At 48.9% G+C, this 21,796-nt stretch overlaps 1 protein-coding gene across 3 annotated transcripts in view; it reads left to right on the plus strand.

Annotated features, from left to right (window-relative positions):
* The window catches only part of LOC144494164 (KH domain-containing, RNA-binding, signal transduction-associated protein 2-like), a 586,631-nt gene that overhangs the window by 489,646 nt on the left and 75,189 nt on the right, over positions 1-21,796 (plus strand). The window lies entirely within an intron of this gene.

Consider the following 21,796-nt stretch of genomic DNA (forward strand, 5'->3'; position numbering starts at 1 on the left):
GGAGCAGAGTGACGGAGAGGGAGCAGAGTGACAGAGAGGGAGCAGAGTGACAGAGAGGGAGCAGAGTGACAGAGAGGGTACAGAGTGACAGAGAGGGTACAGAGTGACAGAGAGGGAGCAGAGTGACAGAGAGGGTGCAGAGTGACAGAGAGGGAGCAGAGTGACAGAGAGGGTACAGAGTGACAGAGAGGGTACAGAGTGACAGAGAGGGTACAGAGTGACAGAGAGGGTACAGAGTGACAGAGAGGGTGCAGAGTGACAGAGAGGGAGCAGAGTGACGGAGAGGGTGCAGAGTGACGGAGAGGGTGCAGAGTGACAGAGAGGGAGCAGAGTGACGGAGAGGGTGCAGAGTGACAGAGAGGGTGCAGAGTGACAGAGAGGGTACAGAGTGACAGAGTGCAGAGTGACAGAGAGGGTACAGAGTGACAGAGAGGGAGCAGAGTGACGGAGAGGGAGCAGAGTGACGGAGAGGGTGCAGAGTGACGGAGAGGGTGCAGAGTGACAGAGAAGGTGCAGAGTGACAGAGAGGGAGCAGAGTGACAGAGAGGGTGCAGGGTGACAGAGAGGGTACAGAGTGACGGAGAGGGTGCAGAGTGACAGAGAGGGTGCAGAGTGACAGAGAGGGTGCAGAGTGACGGAGAGGGAGCAGAGTGACGGAGAGGGTGCAGAGTGACGGAGAGGGTGCAGAGTCACAGGGTGCAGAGTGACAGAGTGCAGAGTGACAGAGTGCAGAGTGACAGAGAGGGTGCAGAGTGATGGAGAGGGAGCAGAGTGACAGAGAGGGAGCAGAGTGATGGAGAAGGTGCAGAGTGACGGAGAGGGTGCAGAGTCACAGGGTGCAGAGTGACAGAGTGCAGAGTGACGGAGAGGGTGCAGAGTGACAGAGTGCAGAGTGACGGAGAGGGTGCAGAGTGACAGAGTGCAGAGTGACGGAGAGGGTGCAGAGTGACAGAGAGAGTACAGAGTGACGGAGAGGGTGCAGAGTCACAGGGTGCAGAGTGACAGAGAGGGTGCAGAGTGACAGAGAGGGAGCAGAGTGACGGAGAGGGTGCAGAGTGACGGAGAGGGTGCAGAGTGACAGAGAGGGAGCAGAGTGACGGAGAGGGTGCAGAGTGACGGAGAGGGTGCAGAGTCACAGGGTGCAGAGTGACAGAGTGCAGAGTGACAGAGTGCAGAGTGACAGAGAGGGAGCAGAGTAACGGAGAGGGAGCAGAGTGACAGAGAGGGTGCAGAGTGACGGGGAGGGCGCAGAGACAGTTTCTTGAAGGGAAAGGTACAATGCACCATATTTTAACATGACAATCAGTCAGGATAAATATTGATAAACTGGTGACAGATTCTGTGATGGATACAGATATTCTTAACTTTGGACATGTATTCAAACTTTAAATTTTCCCACTTCCTTTGATCCTGCTTTGGAATTCTGCCAACACCTCTCTGCCGTGCCTCTGGAAAAAAGCAACTTATTTCACTCCTTCCTCCTGCTGCAGTGGTTACTGGACTGAGCAGCGCGATCGCAGGCTGATATTAGCAACAGCATGAATATTTATGAAAAGACTCAAAGTGATCACTTTTTTTACACAAGCGCTACCCAGAATCCTGTCTTTTGTCGTGATTTATAAAGGTCATATTAATGGAGCTTTCATTACAAATAAAACAGTTGCGCGCACAATGGAAATGCAATCTCTTATTTCTGTAGCCAAATAAATTTCTGGACACAAATCTGGTGGTTCAATCGCATGTGCCTGCTGGTAATATTCATTTTCTTTTTCCCAGGACTTGTCTGTCTCGGTGTTTGCCCTTGTAGCTGTTATTTTTGTCATACCCGACTGTCTCTCCCAGGTGTCGCTGAATGATTAATGGTTTTGGAGTCAGTCCTCGGTTCCTGTTTAATTTGCAGCATGAAGCTGGCTGTACCTCGGCACAGACTTGTCTTGCAAATTATCAGCTCTGTAATTGATGTGAGAGATCTTTAAACAAGAGATAGTGCGGCTCGAGAGCGGCACGGAGCAATGATATGGTGAAGAACAGGCAAGCCATGTGGCCAATATTTGCTCAGGTCATTGTCGAATGGCAGCACGAGGCACAGTGGTTGGCGCTGCTGCCTTGCAACGTCAAGGACCCGGATTCCATTCCTGGCTCGGGGCACTGTCTGCACTTTCTCCCCAGCCTGGGTTCCATTCCTGGCTCATAGAATCATAGAATCTCTCCAGTGCAGATTGAGGCAATTCGGCCCATCGAGTCTGCACCAACCACAATCCCACCCAGGCCTTATCCCCGTAACCCCATGCATTTACCCTAGCTCGTCCCCCTGATGCTAAGGGACAATTTAGCATTGCCAATTCATCCAACCAGCATATCTTTCAGACTGTGGGAGGAAACCAGAGCACCCGGAGGAAACCCACGCAGACACGGGGAGAACGTGCAGACTCCACACAGACAGTGACCCGAGCCGGGAATCGAACCCGAATCCCTGGTGCTGTGAGGCAGCAGTGCTAACCATACCACTCGGGGCACTGTCTGCACATTCTCCCCGTGTCTGCGTGGGTTTCCTCCGGGTGCTCCATTTTCTTCCCACAGTCCAAAAGACCTGCTGGTTAGGTGTATTGGCCAGCTAAATTCTCCCTCAGTGTACCCGAACAGGCACCGGAGTGCGGTGACTCGGGGATTTTCACAGTAACTTCATTGCAGTGTTAATGTAAGCCTACTTGTGACACTAATAAATAAACTTAAACTTAACTTTTGATGAGGGGTGAGTGGGTAAAGCCCCCTTGCTATCAAGCATTGGATCACCTGCTGCTGAAACAGTTATCCATGTCTTTGTTACCTTGACGAGTTCATACTCTCCTGAATGGCCTCCCATCTTCCACACTCCCTAAACTCCCATTCATACAAAACACTGCTCTCCATAAACCCCATTTATCACCAACTGCGTTCGTCAATCCATATTAGCCTCAGGTCTTGCACTGTTAATATTGACATCGTGCTTTAAGTTGGTAATGGAGCACAGCTGTCCACAACTTGGGGGAAGAATGAGAGAATCATTGCAAGAGTATCTAAACCAGTTCCCTCTGTCTGTTTGGAAGAAACTGGGAGAGTCTTGGAGGAACTGGGAGAGTCTTGGAGGAACTGGGAGAGTCCGGAAGGAATTGGAAGAGTCTGGGAGGAATGGAAGAGTCTGGGAGGACCTGGGAGAGCCCGGGAGGACCTGGGAGAGTCCGGGAGGACCTGGGAGAGTCCGGGAGGACCTGGGAGAGTCCAGGAGGAACTGGGAGAGTCCGGGAGATTGTGTTTTATTGTAGGGCCACTTCTCACCTAAACCTCCGGTCATCGCCGAGAGGTTCAGACTCCATAAACATAACCAACAAGCTCGTAACACGGTTCGTAGCTACCTTGAAAAAATTACCTGTATCTTGTGAATTTGGGAATGTCTTAAATTACACCTTTAGAGACAGACTAATGTGTGGGTTAAGAAGCAAAGTTATCCAGAAAAGGCTGATAACGGAAAGCAACTTAAACCTAAAGAAGGCTTTAGTAGTTGCGATCTCTATAGAATTAGCAACTAAAGAAGCCGAAGGAGTGGCACGGTGGCACAGTGGTTAGCACTGCTGCCTCACGGCGTCAGGGTCCCGGGTTCAATTCCCGCCTCGGGTCACTGTCTGTGTGGAGTTTGTGCATTCTCCCCGTGTCTGCGTGGGTTTCCTCCGGGTGCTTCGGTTTCCTCCCACAGTCCAAAGCTGTGCGGGTTAGGTTGATTGGCCGTGCTAAATTGACCCTCGTGTCAGGGGATTATCAGGGTAAATATGCAGCGTTACGGGAATAGGGCCTGGGTGGGATTGTGGTCAGTGTAGACTCGATGGGCTGAATGGCCTCCTTCTGCACTGTAGGGATTCCATGATATGGACAAGACACCTCTCCATGATCTCTTCTAACAATTAAGTTTGATCACTAGAATCCATAAAATGTCGGCTGAGACCCGAACACAGAAATGGTTCAAAATGTCCATTGATGTGTAAAATCTGGGTATGCAGCAACAGGATACTGGTGCAAAGATACCAAATGCAGCAATTGTGGTAAAAAGGGACACAGCGAATGCGTGTGTGTTGGAGAAATAAACAACAGGTTCCAAATAAGAACTATAAAAAACATAAACCAAATGTATCAAATGGAAAACCAAATAGAGGGGAAAGGATCCAGGTTACAAAAAGGGCATGAGAAAGCATCAGAATTATAGTCAGATGACGCGCTGTCGTTGAATGTACTAACCATTGTGGGAGCAACAAACCATTACCGGTTCACTCCTTTACTGGCTCCTTGATCTCTTCTGTCAATTGCACAATGTTTATTGATATAAGGTGATGAGATTTCAAGTGCTTGCGATTTCAGCTATCGATATCTTAAAGAATCTGGATTATTGATTTTTAATTGGGATGTAGTAACAGGAAGTTTTTTTTAAGAAAGTGGAACATTATCAATGAATAGCTGTGGTTTTAAAGTTTTTTTTAACACATCCTATTGTCACTATAGGATTCATTGCTTCAATGCAGCAGTCAGAGGGGGAAGGAGCATGTAAGTGCCTAAGCTTAGCATGGGGTGCCACAGTATCCAATGAATTAGGAGCAGGAGTAGGCCACTCAGCCTCTCGAGCCTGCGTCACCATTCATTAAGATCATTGTTGATCTATTTTAACTCTACATTACTGCCTACCTAAATGGTCTTTCATACCCTTGCTTATCAATAACCTAAGGATCGTATTATGGCATGGAGATCATGAGATGAACCTTTTGAGCTTGCCTTTCTCACAGTTCCCTCATTCAGACAGCTCTGAGCTGTTGTGGACCACTTTGAAAAGTTGGCCCTGACTCCATGGAAAATTTGCAGAGGGCTAGGACATGCCTTTCCCCACAGTGGAGTCGGAGTGCAGTGCCTGTGCTTGCAACCCACACCATCTCGCACCCCTTAAAAGGCTGTCCCAAAAATTGGAAACCTGGGAATGGGGTCAGGTGATTCCGGAATGGGGAGCTGCCTGCCATTGAAAATGGCTGGTAGCCACGGGTGGCATCTTGTCACAAACTTTGGGGGCGGGGGGGAGGGGGGGGCGGGGGGGATGCAGTCTCATTAGCCCGAGCCGCTTGGTCTTTCAATCCCTTCCTCTCCGCATTGATGAATGGTGCGTTTGGTTCCTGCATTTACAGGATCGAGAGTCATCACCGTGGGGTGGCACAGTTTCAAACGACAGTCTCCTGACAAACCTGGTACCTATCATGACCATGTTCCTTTTTACTCTATCCCTCTCTTGAATGGCCTCCAGAATGGGCGGCACACTGGCACAATGGTTAGCACTGCTGCCTCACAGCACCAAGGACCCGGGTTCGATTCCCGGCTTGGGTCACTGTCTGTGCGGAGTCTGCACATTCTCCCTGTGTCTGTGTGGGTTTCCTCTGGGTGCTCCGGTTTCCTCCCACAGTCCGAAAGATGTGCTGGTTAGGTGCATTGGCCATGCTAAATTCTCCCTCAGTGTACCCAAACAGGCGCCAGAGTGTGGCGACAAGGGGAGTTTCACAGTAACTTCATTGCAGTGTTAATGTAAGCCTACTTGTGACACTAATTTTAAAAAAATCACTGTCAGGGTGCGGTGTCTCGAACATTTGTTGTGTTTCTTAACGATTTTCGAGACTCAGTGAAGCTGCAATTTGCCTTGCCAGGCAGCTGACGTCTTTTTATAAGGCAGATGTGATGAATAGAAATGGGAAGGTGCTTAAATTAAGGCTTACTAATTGGGTTGTTTGAATGGCAGGCGTGACCATGTTATAAATCATGGCAACATGACATGTAACGACTACCCACTGATGCATTCTGGGATGAAAAATGAGGCAAGGCAATGCAAACTAAATGGCATCAATTTTAAAGAGGGTGCGGGGAGAGAGAGAACCGAGAATTCACGTACACAAAGCTTCGGAGGTAGCAGAAGTGTTTGACAAGCAGAATCCTTGGCTTTACAAGTAGAACACAAAAGCAAAGGAATGATGCTAAACTTTGATGCTTCGGGCTCATTTGGATAATTGCACTGAATTCTGGGCGCCACGCATTAACAGAGAAACTCGAAGCAGGAGGAGGCCATTCGGCCCTTCAAGCCTGCTCCACCATTCATTATGATCATGGCTGATCATCGGATTCAATATCCTGAACCCCCCCTTCCTCCGATATCCCTTGATCTCTTTAGCCCCAAGAGCTATATCTAATTTCTTCTTGAAATCACCTAACGTTTTGGCCTCAGCTACATTCTGTGGTAGTGAATTCCACACATTCACCACCCTCTGGGTGAAGACATTTCTCCTCACCTCAGTTCTAAAAGGTTTACCCCTTATCCTCAAACTATGACCCCGAGTTCTGGACTTCCCCACCATCGGGAACATTCTTTCTGAATCTACCCTGTCTAACCCTGTTAGAATTTTATAAGTCTCTATGAGATCCCCTTTCACTCTTCTAAACTTCAATGAATACAATCCTAACCGACTTAAGAGGGATGCGAGAGCCTTGGAGTAGATGGAGAGACTCAAGAACAGCTTCTTCCCTGCTGCCATCAGACTTTTGAATGGACCTGCCATATATTAAGTTGGTCTTTCTCTGCACCCTAGCTATGACTGTAACACTACATTCTGCACCCTCTGCTTTCCTTCTCCCCTATGTACTCTATGAATGGTATGCTTTGTCTGCATAACGCGTAAGAAACATTATTTTTCACTGTATCCCAATACATGTGACAATAATAAATCAAATCAAAGAGGAAATTGACTAAAATGGGGCCAAGTACAAGGGACTTCAGTTATGTGAAAAGGCCACAGTGGGTGGAGCTGCTTTCCTTAGAGGCGAGAAAATTTAGTGGTGATGTCGAATCATAGAGTGCCTACAATGCAGAAGGAGGCCATTCAGCCCATTGAGTCTGCATCAACCACAATCCCACCCAGGCCCTATTCCCACAACCCCACATATTTTCCCTGCTAACCCCCCTGACACTCGGGTCAATTTATCATGGCCAATCAACCTAACTTAACCTAATCTTTGGACTGTGGGAGGAAGCCGGAGCACCCGGAGGAAACCCACCCAGAGACGGGGAGAACGTGCAAACTCCACACAGACAGTGACCCGAGGCCACAATTGAACCCGGATCCCTAGTGCTGTGAGGCAGCAGTGCTAACCACTGTGCCACCGTGCTATCCTGTGTAATGGAGGTGTTCAAAATTGTGATGGGATAGAAAATCCTTTCATTAACAGGAAGTTCAGTAACCAGTGGAGACCGATATTCTATAATTGGTAAAAGAATTAGAGGGGGGATGAGGGGAGTTTTATTCAAATGTTTTGTCATTTGGAATACACTGCCTGAAAGGGTAGGGGAAGCAGATTGGAACTTTCAAAAGGGAATTGGATAACCACTTCCGGGGGAACATTTGCAGGGCTATAGGGAAAGGGACTCATTGGAAAGCTCTTTCAATAGGCCTTTTGAACCTTCTGGGGACCCTGGTTCGAATCCTGCCACAGCAGATGGGGGGATTTGAGTTCAATAAAAAATGTGGAATTAGGAATCTACTGATGACCATGAAACAATTGTCGATTGTTGCAAAAACCCATCTGGTTCACTAATGTCCTTTAGGGAAGGAAATCTGCCGTCCTTACCAGGTCTGGCCTACATGTGATTCCAAAGCCACAGCAATGTGGTTGACTCTCAACTGCCCTCCAAGAGCAACTAAGGATGGGCAATAAATGCTGGCCAGCCAGCGACGCCCATTCATTTATTTTAGAATGAATAAATAAATCAAATGGCCTTCTGCTCCAATATCAGAGCAAATATGCTGAAGATGGAGAAACAGAGTTAACATTTTGAATACAAATCTGATTCAGCTCTGTGGAAAGTTGCGCTGGACTCGAAACGTTGGCCAGGGTTTTACTGTCCCGTCCGCCATGGGAATTGGAGCGGGCGAGGGGGCGGAGCATGGGAAGGTCCATTGACCTCGGGCGGATTTTACGGTTTTGGGAGGAGCAAGGCCGTAAAATCCCACCCATTTACTCCGTCCTTCTCTCTCTGCAGATGCTGCCAGATCTGCTGAGTTTCTCCAGCATTTTCTGTTTTCATTTCCACCTTCCACTCGATATCATTCCATGAACAATTTCATCCCTCTAAGACTCGCTGCGTCCTCTTGAATGGTTTTCAAGCTGCTGTGTAATTTATTGTTCGTGCCTGTGTCTCTGTACATCCATATCTTCCTGTTCTTCCTTCGTTTTAAGGATTTTACTGTCTCTATCAATTTCAGCAGCCTGGCTTTCATTGCTAACTCGAATTCTTATCAATTCTCTGCTTGCAGCCTGTTTCCCAGAGATGCTCACTGCCGAATTCCAAAAGTCCCTTCCATTAGTATAAAAGAATTTCAGCTCATCCATTAGCACTTCCTTATCTGAATTTCAACCTTACATTTCTCTGTATACTCAGAGCAACATTATTCCCTCATGTCCCATGGTCGGCTAAGGTTCATTGTATTTACTCCCAGCGATATACACTTGGGATAATCCCTTTGAATATAAATTAATCAAGCCGCCTAAAACTGTTCTTAATAGGTCACTGCCTTATATAAAGCACAGCTGCTGGCAACTTATACTGTTACACTCTGGATGGAATTTTGCTTAGAGCCCTGTACATTTTTCCCTTACAACAGTATATCTAATTCTTATTTAGAAAGTTACTCCTTCTGCTTGGGCTGTGCTCGCAACACCCTTTCAGACAGTGCATTCGGATCACAGAGTGATATACACTGCACCTGCTTTCAATGGAAAATGTTCTCTAACAACACGAGAGTTAGGAGAGAGAGCACAGGGGGACAGGGGAGACGGAGCACAGAGAGACATGAGAGAGGGGGGAGAGAGCACAGAGCGTGGGGAGAGAGCACAGGGAGACATGAGAGAGGGGGGAGAGAGCACAGAGCGTGGGGAGAGAGAGCACAGGGAGACAGGAGAGGGGGAGAGAGAGAGCACAGAGTGAGTGAAGAGAGAGCATAGGGAGACAGGAGAGAGGTGGTGAGAGAGCGCAGAGCGAGGAGAGAGAGAGCACAGGGAGACAGGAGAGAGGGGGGAGAGAGCACAGAGCGTGGGGAGAGAGAGCACAGGGAAACATGAGAGAGGGGGGAGAGAGCACAGAGCATGGGGAGATAGAGCACAGGGAGACAGGAGAGGGAGAGAGAGAGAGCACAGAGTGAGGGAAGAGAGAGCATAGGGAGACAGGAGAGAGGGGTGAGAGAGCACAGAGCGAGGAGAGAGAGAGCACAGGGAGACAGGAGAGAGGGGTGAGAGAGCGCAGAGCGAGGAGAGAGAGAGAGCACAGGGAGACAGGAGAGAGGGGTGAGAGAGCGCAGAGTGAGGAGAGAGAGAGAGAGAGTGAGCACAGGGAGACAGGAGAGAGGGGGGAGAGAGCACAGAGCATGGGGAGATAGAGCACAGGGAGACAGGAGAGGGGGAGAGAGAGAGAGCACAGAATGAGGGAAGAGAGAGAGAGAGAGAGCACAGGGAGACAGGAGAGAGGGGGGAGAGAAAACAGAGCGAGGGGAGAGAGAGCACAGGGAGACAGGAGAGAGGGGTGAGAGAGCGCAGAGCGAGGAGAGAGAGAGAGTGAGCACAGGGAGACAGGAGAGAGGGGGGAGAGAAAACAGAGCGAGGGGAGAGAGAGCACAGGGAGACAGGAGAGAGGGGGAGAGAGCACAGAGCGAGGGGAGAGCGAGCACAGGGAGACAGAAAAGAGGAGGGAGAGAGCACAGAGCAAGGGGAGAGAGAGAGTGAGCACAGGGAGACAGGAGAGAGGGCAGGGAGAAAACAGAGCGAGGGGAGAGGGAGCACAGGGAGACAGGAGAGAGGGGGAGAGAGAGCACAGAGCAAGGAGAGAGAGAGAAAGGGAATAGCAAGACGGGGAGAGGGGGGGAGTGAGCACAGAGCGAGGAGGGAGAGAGCGCTGGGAGACAGGAGAGAGGGGGGAGAGAGTACAGGGCGAGGGGAGAGAGGGCACAGGGAGACTGGAGAGAGAGAACAGAGAGAGCGGAGTGAGGGCACACAGAGAGAGTAGAGAGCAAACAGAGAGCACAGAGAGAGCACAGAGACAGCAGAGAAAGGGAGCATTGTGAGCGCGAAGAGAGAGAGCACAGGAGAACGGGGAGAGAGCACGCAGAGAGCAGGGAGAGAGAAACAACAGGGAGAATGGACAGAGAGAACAGGGAGATTGGAGAGAGAGCAGAGAGAGCTCAGGGAGAGAGAGCATGGGGAGACTGGAGCGAGGGGGGAGAGAGCACAGGGAGACAGGAGAAAGAGCATAGGGAGAGAGCACAGAGTGAGGGGAGAGAGAGCATAGGGAGACAGGAGCAGGGCACACAGAGAGAGGGGAGAGAGAGAGCACAGGGAGACTGGAGAGAGAGAACAGGGAGAGCAGAGTGAGGGCACACAGAGAGAGGGGAGAGAGAGCAGAGAAAGGGAGTATCGTGAGCGTGGCAGATGGAATTTAATCCAGATAAATGCAAAGTGATGCATTTTGGTAGATCTAATGCGGGGGAGCTATACAATACATGGCAGAACCATCAGGAGTATAGACACACAGAGGGATCTGGGTGTGCAAGTCCACAGATCCTTAAAGGTGGCAGCACAGGTGGAAAAGGTGGTGAAGAAGGCATATGGCATGTTTGCCTTTATTGGATGGGGCATAGAGTATAAAAGTTGGCATATGATGTTGCAGTTATATAGAACGTTGGTTAGGCCACATTTGGAATACTGCGTCCAGTTCTGGTCGCCACACTACCAGAAGGACATGGGGGCTTTGGAGAGAGTACAGAGAAGGTTTACCAGGATGTTGCCTGGTATGGAGGGTATTGGCTATGAGGAGAGATTGAGCAAACTATGGTTGTTCTCCCTGGAAAGACGGAGTTGAGGGGTGACCTAATAGAAGTTTATAAAATTATGAAGGGCATAGATAGTGTGAACAGTTGGAAGCTTTTTCCCAGGTCAGAAATGACAAACACAAGGGGTCACAAGATCAAGGTAAGGGGGGCAAGGTTCAATACAGATATGCGGGGGACGTATTTTACACAGAGGGTGGTGGGGGCCTGGAATGCACTACCAAGCAAGGTGGTTGAGGCAGACACGCTAGGACTTATCTAGATAGCCACATGAACAGACAGGGAATAGAGGGATACAAACGGATGGTCTAGTTAGGAACACATGATCGGTGCAAGCTTGGAGGGCCGAAGGGCCTGTTCCTGTGCTTCTTTGTTCTTTGTTCTTTGTGAAGGGAGAGAGCACAGGAGAACGGAGAGAGAGCTCACAGAGAGTGGGGAGAAAGAACAGAGAGAGACTGGAGAGAGAAAGAACAGGGAGAATGGACAGAGAGAACAGAGGGATTGGAGGGAGAGCAGAGAGAGCTCAGGGAGAGCAGGGAGAGAGAGCACACAGAGAGTGGGGAGAGAGAACAGAGAGACTGGAGAGAGAGCTCAGGGAGAGAGAGCACGGGGAGACTGGAGGTTAGCTAATGTAAACCCACTAATCAAAAAGGGAGGTCGAAAGAAAACAGGGAACTCTAGACCAGTGAGCCTAACGTCGGTACTGGGGAAGTTGCTAGAATCTATTATCAAGGATTTCATAACTCGGCATTTGGAAGGCAATGGCATAATCAGACAAAGTCAGCACGGATTTACAAAAGGGAAATGGTGCTTGACGATTCTATTGGAATTTTGTGAGGATATAACTAGTAGAGTTGAATGAGAAAAACAGTGGATGTGGTTTATTTAGACTTTCAGAAGGCTTTCGACCAGGTCTCATGTAACAGACGACTATGTAAAGCTAAAGCACAGGGATCGCAGGTAACGTCTTGAGATGGATAGAAAGCTGGTTAGCAGATAGGAAGCAAAGAGTTGGCATAAATGGGTCTTTTTCTGATTGGCAGTCAGTGACGAGTGGGGTTCTGCAGGGATCTGTGCTAGGACCCCAACTGTTCACATTACATATTAATGATTTGGAAGAGGGAACTGAATGTATTATTTCCAAATTTGCAGATGATACAAAGTTGGGTGGAAGAGTGAGCTGTGAGGAGGATACAGAGATGCTTCAGTGTGATTTGGACAGGCTGAGTGTGTGGGCATCTGCATGGCATATGCAGTATAATGTGGATAAATGTGAGGTTATCCACATTGGTGGCAATAATAGGGAGGCAGATTATTACTTGAATGGGTGTAAATTGAGAGAGATGGATACTCAACAAGGCCTTGGAGTCCTCGTGCATCAGTCACTGAAAGTAAGTGCACAGGTACAGCAGGCAATAAAGAAGGCAAATGGTATGGTGGCCTTCATAGCGAGAGGATTTGAGTGTAGGGATAGGGATGTTTTGCTGCAATTATACAGCGCATTGGTGAGGCCACACCCGGAGTGTTGTGTGCAGTTTAGGTGTCGTTATCTGAGGAAGGATGTCCTTGCTATTGAGGATTTACAGTGAAGGTTTAGCAGGCTGATTCCTGGGATGGCAGGTCTGTCATATGAGGAGAGATTAATAGCCCGATTTTACCAAAACGGGCACGAAATCACAGTAAAGTTGGGCATCGGGCCTATACCGCGATCTGCACTCGATTCCAAGCAGATTGCAGCTTTATCAACACCCAAATCGGGCGCCCCGACGATTTAAATGCATTTGCATGCATTTAAATCCACTTAATGAACCGCGCGCCCAATTCTACCGCCAAATCCCACTTTACCGTCTTCTGGTCCAATGCAGATCCGCGCTCTAATCGACCTGCCAAATAAATATCCAAAGTCGCCGCTGCAGCCTCCGAAGAGCGGGTGTGACCGATCATCCCCTGGAAGGGGGGGGTGGGGGGGTGGGAGGAGAGGGGGTGTGACCGATCATCCCCTGGGCAGGGGGGGGGGGGCGCCGCCACTCTGCGGCCAATCGGTGCGGAGGGAGGGGGAAGGGGGTTCCGCTGAGGTGAATAATGACAGTCGTGGTGTTTGAAGTATGCGGCCACTCCGGAGAGGAGGGATTCGTTCCTCCGGTGGGGAGGAGGGATCGGCCGCAGAGTGGCAGCGGAACCCCCTGCCCCCTCCCTCCCCACCGACCGGCCGCAGGGTGGCAGCGGAACCCCCTGCCCCCTCCCTCCCACCGATCGGCCGCAGGGTGGCAGCGGAGCCCCCTGCCCCCTCCCTCCCCACCGATCGGCCGCAGAGTGGCAGTGCCCCCCCACCCCCCAGAGGATGATCAGTCACACCCACTCTCCTCCCACCCACCCCCCCAGGGGATGATCGGTCACACCCCCTCTCCTCCCACCCCCTCCCCCCTCCCAGATGGTCTGTGTCAGAGAGCCGCTCTCTCTGCTTCAGATTATTTTCGAACTGCGCGTGCGCAGTTCAGAGCTCTGATCGTTCCGGCAGCACCAAGCCCCGCCCACAGCGCGGATCGGACCAGACCCGGCAAAATGCGTATGGGCGCGCTCCAAAGAGGATTCCGGGCTCGGATCCGTATTACGCCTGGATCCTGCCCTTAGGCCCCGAGTGGTTAAATCCCCTCTTGGGACTAAAGGGATCAAGGAATATGGGAGGAAGGGGGGACCAGGATATTGAATTCAATGATCCATGATCAAGATGAATGGCAGAGCAGACTCAAAGGGCCAAATGGCCTACTCCTGCTTCTAGTTTCTATGTTTCCATGGAGAGAGAGAGAAAGTACAGAGAGCTGGAGAGAGAGCACAGGGAGACACTTGATGCATCCGGTCACTATGTGTGTGGGAATGGTCACCAGTAGCTCCACCCCAGCTTGAAGGCAGTTGGTGTCACTGCAGAACATCAGATGAGCGGTTCCAAGGTCATTAGTTCCAGGAGCTGGTCACCCCACGAGCACTGATTGATCAGAATACGAGGTGGGTGGCCATGCGGAAGAGGAGGAAGTGGCAGGTTGCGTAATCTGTGTCTAACATAGCCGAGCACTGGAGAATACTGGATGTGACAATACCCTGAAGGAGTGCAGCCCAGACACTGGCACCACTGGACAAGGGCCTGTACAGGGGGGAACAGTTAGGAGGCTCCACAGCTAGGAGGACAAACAGGCATTTCTGGAACTGCCATTGCCACTCTCACATGGTACATTACTTTCCTAGTGTTCAAGAACATCATGGAGTGAGTGCAGGATACACCACACAGGGAAGGAAGTGAGCCAGGAGTCCTGATACACAATGGTACTAATGACATAGAGATGGCAGGTATTGCGGTCATATGGTCTGATTTTCAGGAGATGTTACTCCTGAAGAGAAGGACTCTTAATTGTAGGACCTCACCTCTGGAGGACTCCAAGTGCCACATGCGAGCCAGAGCAGAAATAGGGGGATAGAAAGGATCGGTGCAGGAGGGTAAGACTTCACACACTTGGGGGATTGATACCAGGTCTGGGATGGAAAACACCTATTCAAAATGTTACAACTCAAGATGCCAGGGACCAATGTCTTCCCGAGGATGTGCATTGTGGTTCTGTAGAACTGACAGGAAGATGGGAAGTAGAAAAGAGGATTAGGATGTATAAAGTGTGAGTGTTTGCCAGTATTGGAGAAGGACATGTTTCCATATTAGAAAGGAGTGGACTCAGAATGACTACAGGGATTTGAAAGACAGGATTACAATGCAAGAGTGTAAACACACAAAGTTAAGTGAATTAAGATTAGTGAGAACAAGCACAAAAGGTAATGTAGGAATACACGTAATGGCAATAGCAGAGAAAATGACTTAAAATTACCCTTCTAAAAGTGGCTGGGCACTTATTGTACGAGTGAATCTTAGAATCCCTACAGCACAGAAAGAGGCGATTCGGCCCATCGAGTCTGCATCGACCACAATCCCACCTAGACCCTACCCCCACATCCCTACATATTTACCCACTAATCCCTTTAACCTATGCATCCCAGGACACTAAGAGCAATTTTTTAGCATGGCCAATCAACCTAACCCGCACATCTTTGGACTGTGGGAGGAAACCAGAGCACCCGGAGGAAACCCACGCAGACACGAGGAGAATGTGCAAACTCCACACAGACAGTGACCCAAGCCGGGAATCAAACCCAGGTCCCTGGAGCTGTGAAGCAGCAGTGCTAACCACTGTGCTACCGTGCCGCCCTAAAGGTTTTAAAGTGTTAAGAAAGGTAGAAAAGTATAAAATGGAGATTGTGTGGCGGGGAGGATGAGGGGAGGCCCATGGCCTAACTCACACCAAGTCCCATTCAGCCATCAGCCTCTATGCTCACTGACCTGACATGCAATGGCTCAGATCAGAAGTTGAGACCTTGTGTCCAAATCTCTCTATCGTCTCACTGTTCCAACCACCATCCTACAACCCTCGGAGATCTCAACAAATTCGGATCTCTTCTGCATCTCCTTAACTCCAACATTGATGGCCATGCCTTACAAGACCATAAGATATCAGAACAGAATTAGGCCCATGGAGTCTGCTCCGTCATTCAATCACGACTGACAAGTTTCTCAACCCCATTCTCCTGCCTTTTCCCCGTAACCTTTGATCCCCTTACCAATCAAGACCCTATCTATCCACCCTGCCTTAAATACACTCAATGACCCGACCTCCACAGCTTTATGTGGCAATGAGTTCCACAGATTCACCACCCTCTGGCTGAAGAAATTCCTCCTCATCGCGGCTCTAAAGGGTCGTCCCTTTACTCTGAGGTTGTGCCGTTGGATCCTAGTCTTTCCTACTAATGGAAACATCTTCCCCGCGTCCACTCTATCCAGGCCTTTCAGTATTCTGTAAGTTTCAATGAGATTCCCTCATCCTTCTGAACTTCATTGAGTACAGACCCAGAGTCCTCAGATGCTCCTCCTACATCAAGCTTTTCACTCCCAGGATCATTCTCATGAAACTCCTCTGGGACCTTCAGCTGCCTAAGCCTTAAACTCAGGAATTCCCTCCTTAGGCTTCTTCATCTCGCTCTCTCTCACTCTTTCTCTCCTTTATGGTTGCTCCTGAGAAACTACTGAAAAATTAGAAATCTGGCAGTTTGTGGAGAAAGTGACAGGATTGTTAGGAAAACCTGATCTGTTCTCCAATGTTCTTCAGATAAGGGAAGCTGTCTCCTCCGCCCAGACTGGGGGGTCCTGTCTGGCAGCAAGTAGCCCGCCATACCCTCCCAGTCTCCAAGCAAAGAATCATAGAAACCCTACAGTGCAGAAGGAGGCCACTTGGCCCATCGAGTCTGCACCGACCACAATCCCACCCAGGCCCTACCCCCACATCCCTACATATTTTACCCGCTAATCCCTCTAATCTACGCATCTCAGGACACTAGGGGGCAAGTTTTTAACATGGCCAATCAACCTAACCCGCACGTCTTTGGACTGCGGGAGGAAACCGGAGCACCCGGAGGAAACCCACACAGACACGAGGAGAATGTGCAAACTCCACACAGACAGTGACCCAAGCCGGGAATCGAACCCAGGTCCCTGGAGCTGTGAAGCAGCAGTGCTAACCACTGTGCTGCCGGTAGCACAGTGGTTAGCTTAAAGGCTTAATGGAAGTGAGTCCACCATTACCTACTCAAGGCAATTAGGACGAAGTAGCAAAGTTGACTTGCTAGCACCACCCACAAATATAAAATACTCAACTGGACCAGATCCGTTTGAATATGTTCGAATAAATACTGTAGCGAGAGACACCATTCAGGGATTCTGCAGCAAGTAACTCACCTCCTGACTCCCCAAATCCAGCCCACCATCTACAAGTCAGGAGTGTGATGGAATACTCTCCACTTGCCTGGATGGTGCAGCTCCAACAACACTCAAGAATTTTGACCATCCAGGACAAAGCAGCCCACTTGATTGGCACCACATCCACAAGCATTCACTCCCCCCACCACAGAGAGACAGTGGCAGCAGTGTGTATTATCTACAAGATGCATTGCAGCAACTCATCAAAGCTCCTTTGACAGCACCTCCCAAACCCACGACCTCTACCATCCAGAAGATACATGGGAACACCACCATCTAGAGGTACCCCTCCAAGCCACTTTCCATCTTGACTTGGAAATATATCACCCTTTCCTTCACTGGATCAAAATCCTGGAATTCCCTCTCTTCCAGCCCTGTGGGTGTACCTATACCAGATGAACTGCAACGGTTCAAGGAGGCAGCTCACCATCACCTTCTCAAGGGCAGTTAGGGATGGGTAATAAATGCTGGCCTAGCCAGCAATGCCCACATCCCCTAAATGATTCAAAGAAAATTCCTTATCTGGTCATAAAAGCTTACTGCCGTCAGCAAGTTTCATAATGGTGCTAATATTATCCCCCTCCATATCACTTCTGAGAGAATTAAGAGCAGGGACCCAGAACATATACTTACAGAATTCTGTCAATGACTTTCCTCTGGTGAGGGACTTTGTCAATCACATTAATTTGCCATTAGCTCCATGCGCTTTATATCTTTGCAATCAACCTCATAAAATGAAATACCATTTACCACAACTCTAAGTGCATCGTTGAATATCTTTCATCCAGCCATTTAATTACCTCCTCAAAGGATTCCAGTAGATTCATAAAGTACAACAAGAAGCAAGAAGAAGGAAGGAAAGGCAAGGTTATATTACCAGCTTAGATCAAATAATTGTCGCATTTTGTTTTTCAATCTTTTTAAATACAGCACTGACCTAAGCATGAGGAACTATGGGGGTGGATCGGTGGCACAGTGGTTTGCATTGCTTCTGGGTTCGATTCCCCCAGCCAAGGTCACTGATGTGAGTGATCTTTAAACAGAGATAGAGCGTGCAGAGCAATGAAGAATGGGCAAGCTGTGTGCCCAATATTTGCTTGGTGGCACAGTGGTTGGCACTGCTGCCTCACAGCACCAGGGACCCAGGTTCGATTCCCAGCTTGGGTCACTGTCTGTGTGGAGTCTGCACATTCTCCCCATGTCTGCGTGGGTTTCCTCCGGGGGCTCCGGTTTCCTCCCACAATCTAAAAGACGTGCTGGTTAGGTGGATTGGTCATGCTAAATTCTCCCTCAGTGTAGCCGAACAGGCGCCGGAGTGTGGTGACTAGGGGAATTTCACAGTGACTTCATTGCAGTGTTAATGTAAGCCTACTTATGACAATAATAAATACACTTTAAAAAGCATTTACTTTCTAATTGTTTCGGGTGCTTAAGGAGTCCATATGCACGGGGCCGAAATTGGTCAAGGTTCAGTAGTCTAGCATCACAATGCAGTGACTCATTCATTAGCTAGTCCAGTGAGCTGGTTCCTGTTTAATGAGGCCGACATAGAGAAGATCTTTCCACTTGTGGCTGAGACCAGAGTTAGAAGCCATTAAAGTGAGATAGTGACTCATAAATCTACTGGGGAAATCAGAAGCAACTACTTTATACAGAGGGTGGTGGCAATCCACAACCCATGACCACCAAGAGACGTTGAGGTGGTTAATACAGGTGAATTTATGCTGGATAAGCACGTGAGGGTTGGGTGTTGCTGGCTAGGTCAGCATTTATTGCCCATCCCTTGAGAAGGTGATGATGAGCTGCCTTCTTGAATTGCTGCAGTCCCAGAGGTGTAGGAACACCCACAGTGCTGTTAGGGAGGGATGGGGGTTGGGGTGGGGGGAAGGGGTGGAGTTCCATGATTTTGACCCAGCAAGAGTGAAGGAACGGCGACAAATTTCCAAGTCAGGATGGTGAGTAGCTTGGAGGGGTACTTGCAGGGGGTGGTGTCCCCAGGTATTTGCTGCCATTATCCTTCTACCAGAGATTGTGGTTTTGGAAGGCGCTGTCTAAGGTGAGTTGCTGCAGCCTTACCTGGTCAATGCTACACACTGATGCCGCTGTGCGACAGTGATGGAGGGAGTGAATGTTCAAGGTAGTGGAAGGGGCACCAACTTTGTCCTGGATTGTGGGGAGTGTTCCATCACACTCCTAACATGTGCCTTGTCGATGGTGGATAGGCTTTGGGTTGCCAGGAGGTGAGTTGCTCACCACAGGATTCCCAGCCTCTGACCTGCTCCAGTAGCCACAGCATCTATATGTACAGTTTCTGGTAACCCCCAGTAGATAGGGGTATGTTGATAAAGGAATAGAAGAATATGTTGATAGAATAGAATGCGGAAGGAGGCCATTCGGCCCATTGAGCCTCCACTGACAACAATCCCATCCAGGCCTTACCCCCATAACCATACGCATTTACCCGAGCTAATAATCCCCCTGACATTAAGGGGCAATTTAGCACGGCCAATCAACCTAACCCGCACATCTTTGGAGTGAGGGAGGAAATCGGAGCGCCCGGAGGAAGCCCACGCAGACACGGGGAGAATGTGCAGACTCCGCACAGTGACTCAAGGCTGGAATCAAACCCACGTCCCTGGCGCGGTGAGGCAGCAGTGCTAACCACTGTGCTACCGTGCCAGCCCACGGGGTAGATGATGAGGGGTGGGAGAAGGCTGATGTGGAACATAAACACTGGCAGCCAGCTGGACCAAATGGATTGGTTTCTGTGCTGTAAGTACCTTCTGATGTTTTGTAATGTTGAAATAAAAATAGCAGAAGAACAAACTCAGTGTAGCAGCGTCTCGCACAAAGCTGTGAATGTTCTGGCAGTGAACAGTAAGGATGCAGAGAAGGACATTTGTTTGAGTTATTTAAACACACAGAGGTCAGCAAGGTCAGTCTGGTAACCATCAGGCTACTGCTGCCAAAAGATGCTCATCGGCTGTGTGACATTTTCCGAACTCAAACAAACTCCGAGATTCACATTCGTATCATCATACCCTCAATTGAATAGATCCCACGGTAGCGTCCAGCAATCAGTGAGGGAATTCTCCTCGGTGTCCTGTCACTAATTAAGGGCGACACAGTGGCACAATGGTTAGCACTGCTGCCTCACAATGCCAGGGACCCGAGTTCGATACCAGCCTCGGGTGACTGTCTTTGTGGAGTTTGAAAATTCTCCCGTGTCTGCGTGGGTTTCCTCCGGGTGCTCCAGTTTCCCACCCACAGTCCAAAGATGTGCATGTTAGGCTGATTGGCCACATTAATTGCCCCTTGGTGTCAGGTGGAATAGCAGGACAAATGTGTGGGGTTACGGAGATAGGGCTGGATGGGATTATTGTTGGTGCAGACTGGATGGGCTGAATGACCTCCAGTAGGGATTCTATCATTCTAGCCCTCAGTCAACATCACTGAGATTACCTGGTGTCTGGAACCCGATGGAGACTGATGAGAGAGCAATTTCCCAGCAAGTGACAGAAAGAGCTGCAAGAGAAGCTTTCACATTTTAAGACTTTTACTGCAACAAACAAACTAAAATCAACATAAATCAAACATTACTCAACTGGTAATTAATACACCAAACTAAAGAGAAGGAATGTTTGCATTAATTGACCAGCACAATTGAGATATATCTCTTGCCACACCAGATCAAAATGGAAATTAGTTGTCTCAATATGTGTGTGTATGTTTCCATGCATGTTTGCTTGCTTGCTGGCTGCCCTTCTGTAGCTCCAGCTCATTTCCTGCTTCTCGTACAAACCCACATGAAATCAGCATTCCCTTTTCAGCAGACCACAGGTCCTCAAACTAAGGGGAAGAGGATAGTTCATCAATCTTGTATTTTTAATCTTTAAAAAAACAGGATTAACTATAGCACCCTTTATTCAATGTTGTTTGTAATGATGCACAAGGCAGACATTCACCTGATCCATACACGGATATTCCTGGAACAGGTCACTAATCTGTCAGCAAAGGCTTATAGCTTGAGGGGCTCCTGCAATAAGTCCTCAGAGGTAGAAGTCCCTTCACCAAAATCCCTTTATTTACAGCATACAGAGTGCCTTCAGTTAGCAGTCTACACTCGGAGTCCCAGAGGAACTGACACTTCTGGTTAAGTACAAAGCAAGGGGCTCCCTGATTGGCCCATCAATTTGGCCCTTAATTGGGGTGTTCGTACTCCAACAGGCCCACCTCAATGGCCTGATTAAAGTCATTACAGCACCACTCCACACTGAGTGTGGGTGACCAGGAGTCTCTCCCACTCTTACCGCCAGCCATTGGCGTGTTTGGGAGGACTTTGCAGGTTGACACTCAACCTGTTGGCTGTGTTATGGACGCACCTTCCTTGGTGGGACTCGAACCTGGAGCTTCTGGCTCGGAGGTAGCGATACTACCCACTGCGCCATAGGGCCTTCATTTTGATTAGCGGCGCTTCTTCAAAATATACTTCCCTTGGTTTGAACTGTGTCTAATTTGAATGAGTGGATCTTGTGGTCTGTAGTGTGAAGTGGTACCTTTGATTTTAAAAACTGATTAACTTGAGTTAATTAATCTGGCAATGGAAGATCCAATTTGCAGTGATGTATTATGACTTAAGTAGCACATTTAACTGTTTATTTTGCTATTCGTCATAAGTAGAAGCTGAAGGAATGAGGAAGATCAGTAGGTACTAATTTCGAATTCACGGTAATTATATTAATGACCAAATTGTAAAGGCAAATATGGATCATTACATTTTCAGTAGAAAGAATTCTACTTAATCCATCACAGTAAATTGTCATGTTAAACTTTGCTCTGCATTCATAGAAGCGTAGTTCACAGAATGAGGCCATTCAATCCATTGTGTTTGTGTCAATCCTTTCTGCTCTTTCCCCATAGTCCTTGTAAGATGCTTCCCTTCAAGCAATTATTCAATTCCCTATTCAATCTGCTTCCACCCGCCCCCCTCTTCCCCAGGAAATACAATCCAGATCACAATGACTTT

Source organism: Mustelus asterias, chromosome 5 (assembly GCF_964213995.1).
Source record: "Mustelus asterias chromosome 5, sMusAst1.hap1.1, whole genome shotgun sequence".
Lineage (NCBI taxonomy): Eukaryota > Metazoa > Chordata > Chondrichthyes > Carcharhiniformes > Triakidae > Mustelus > Mustelus asterias.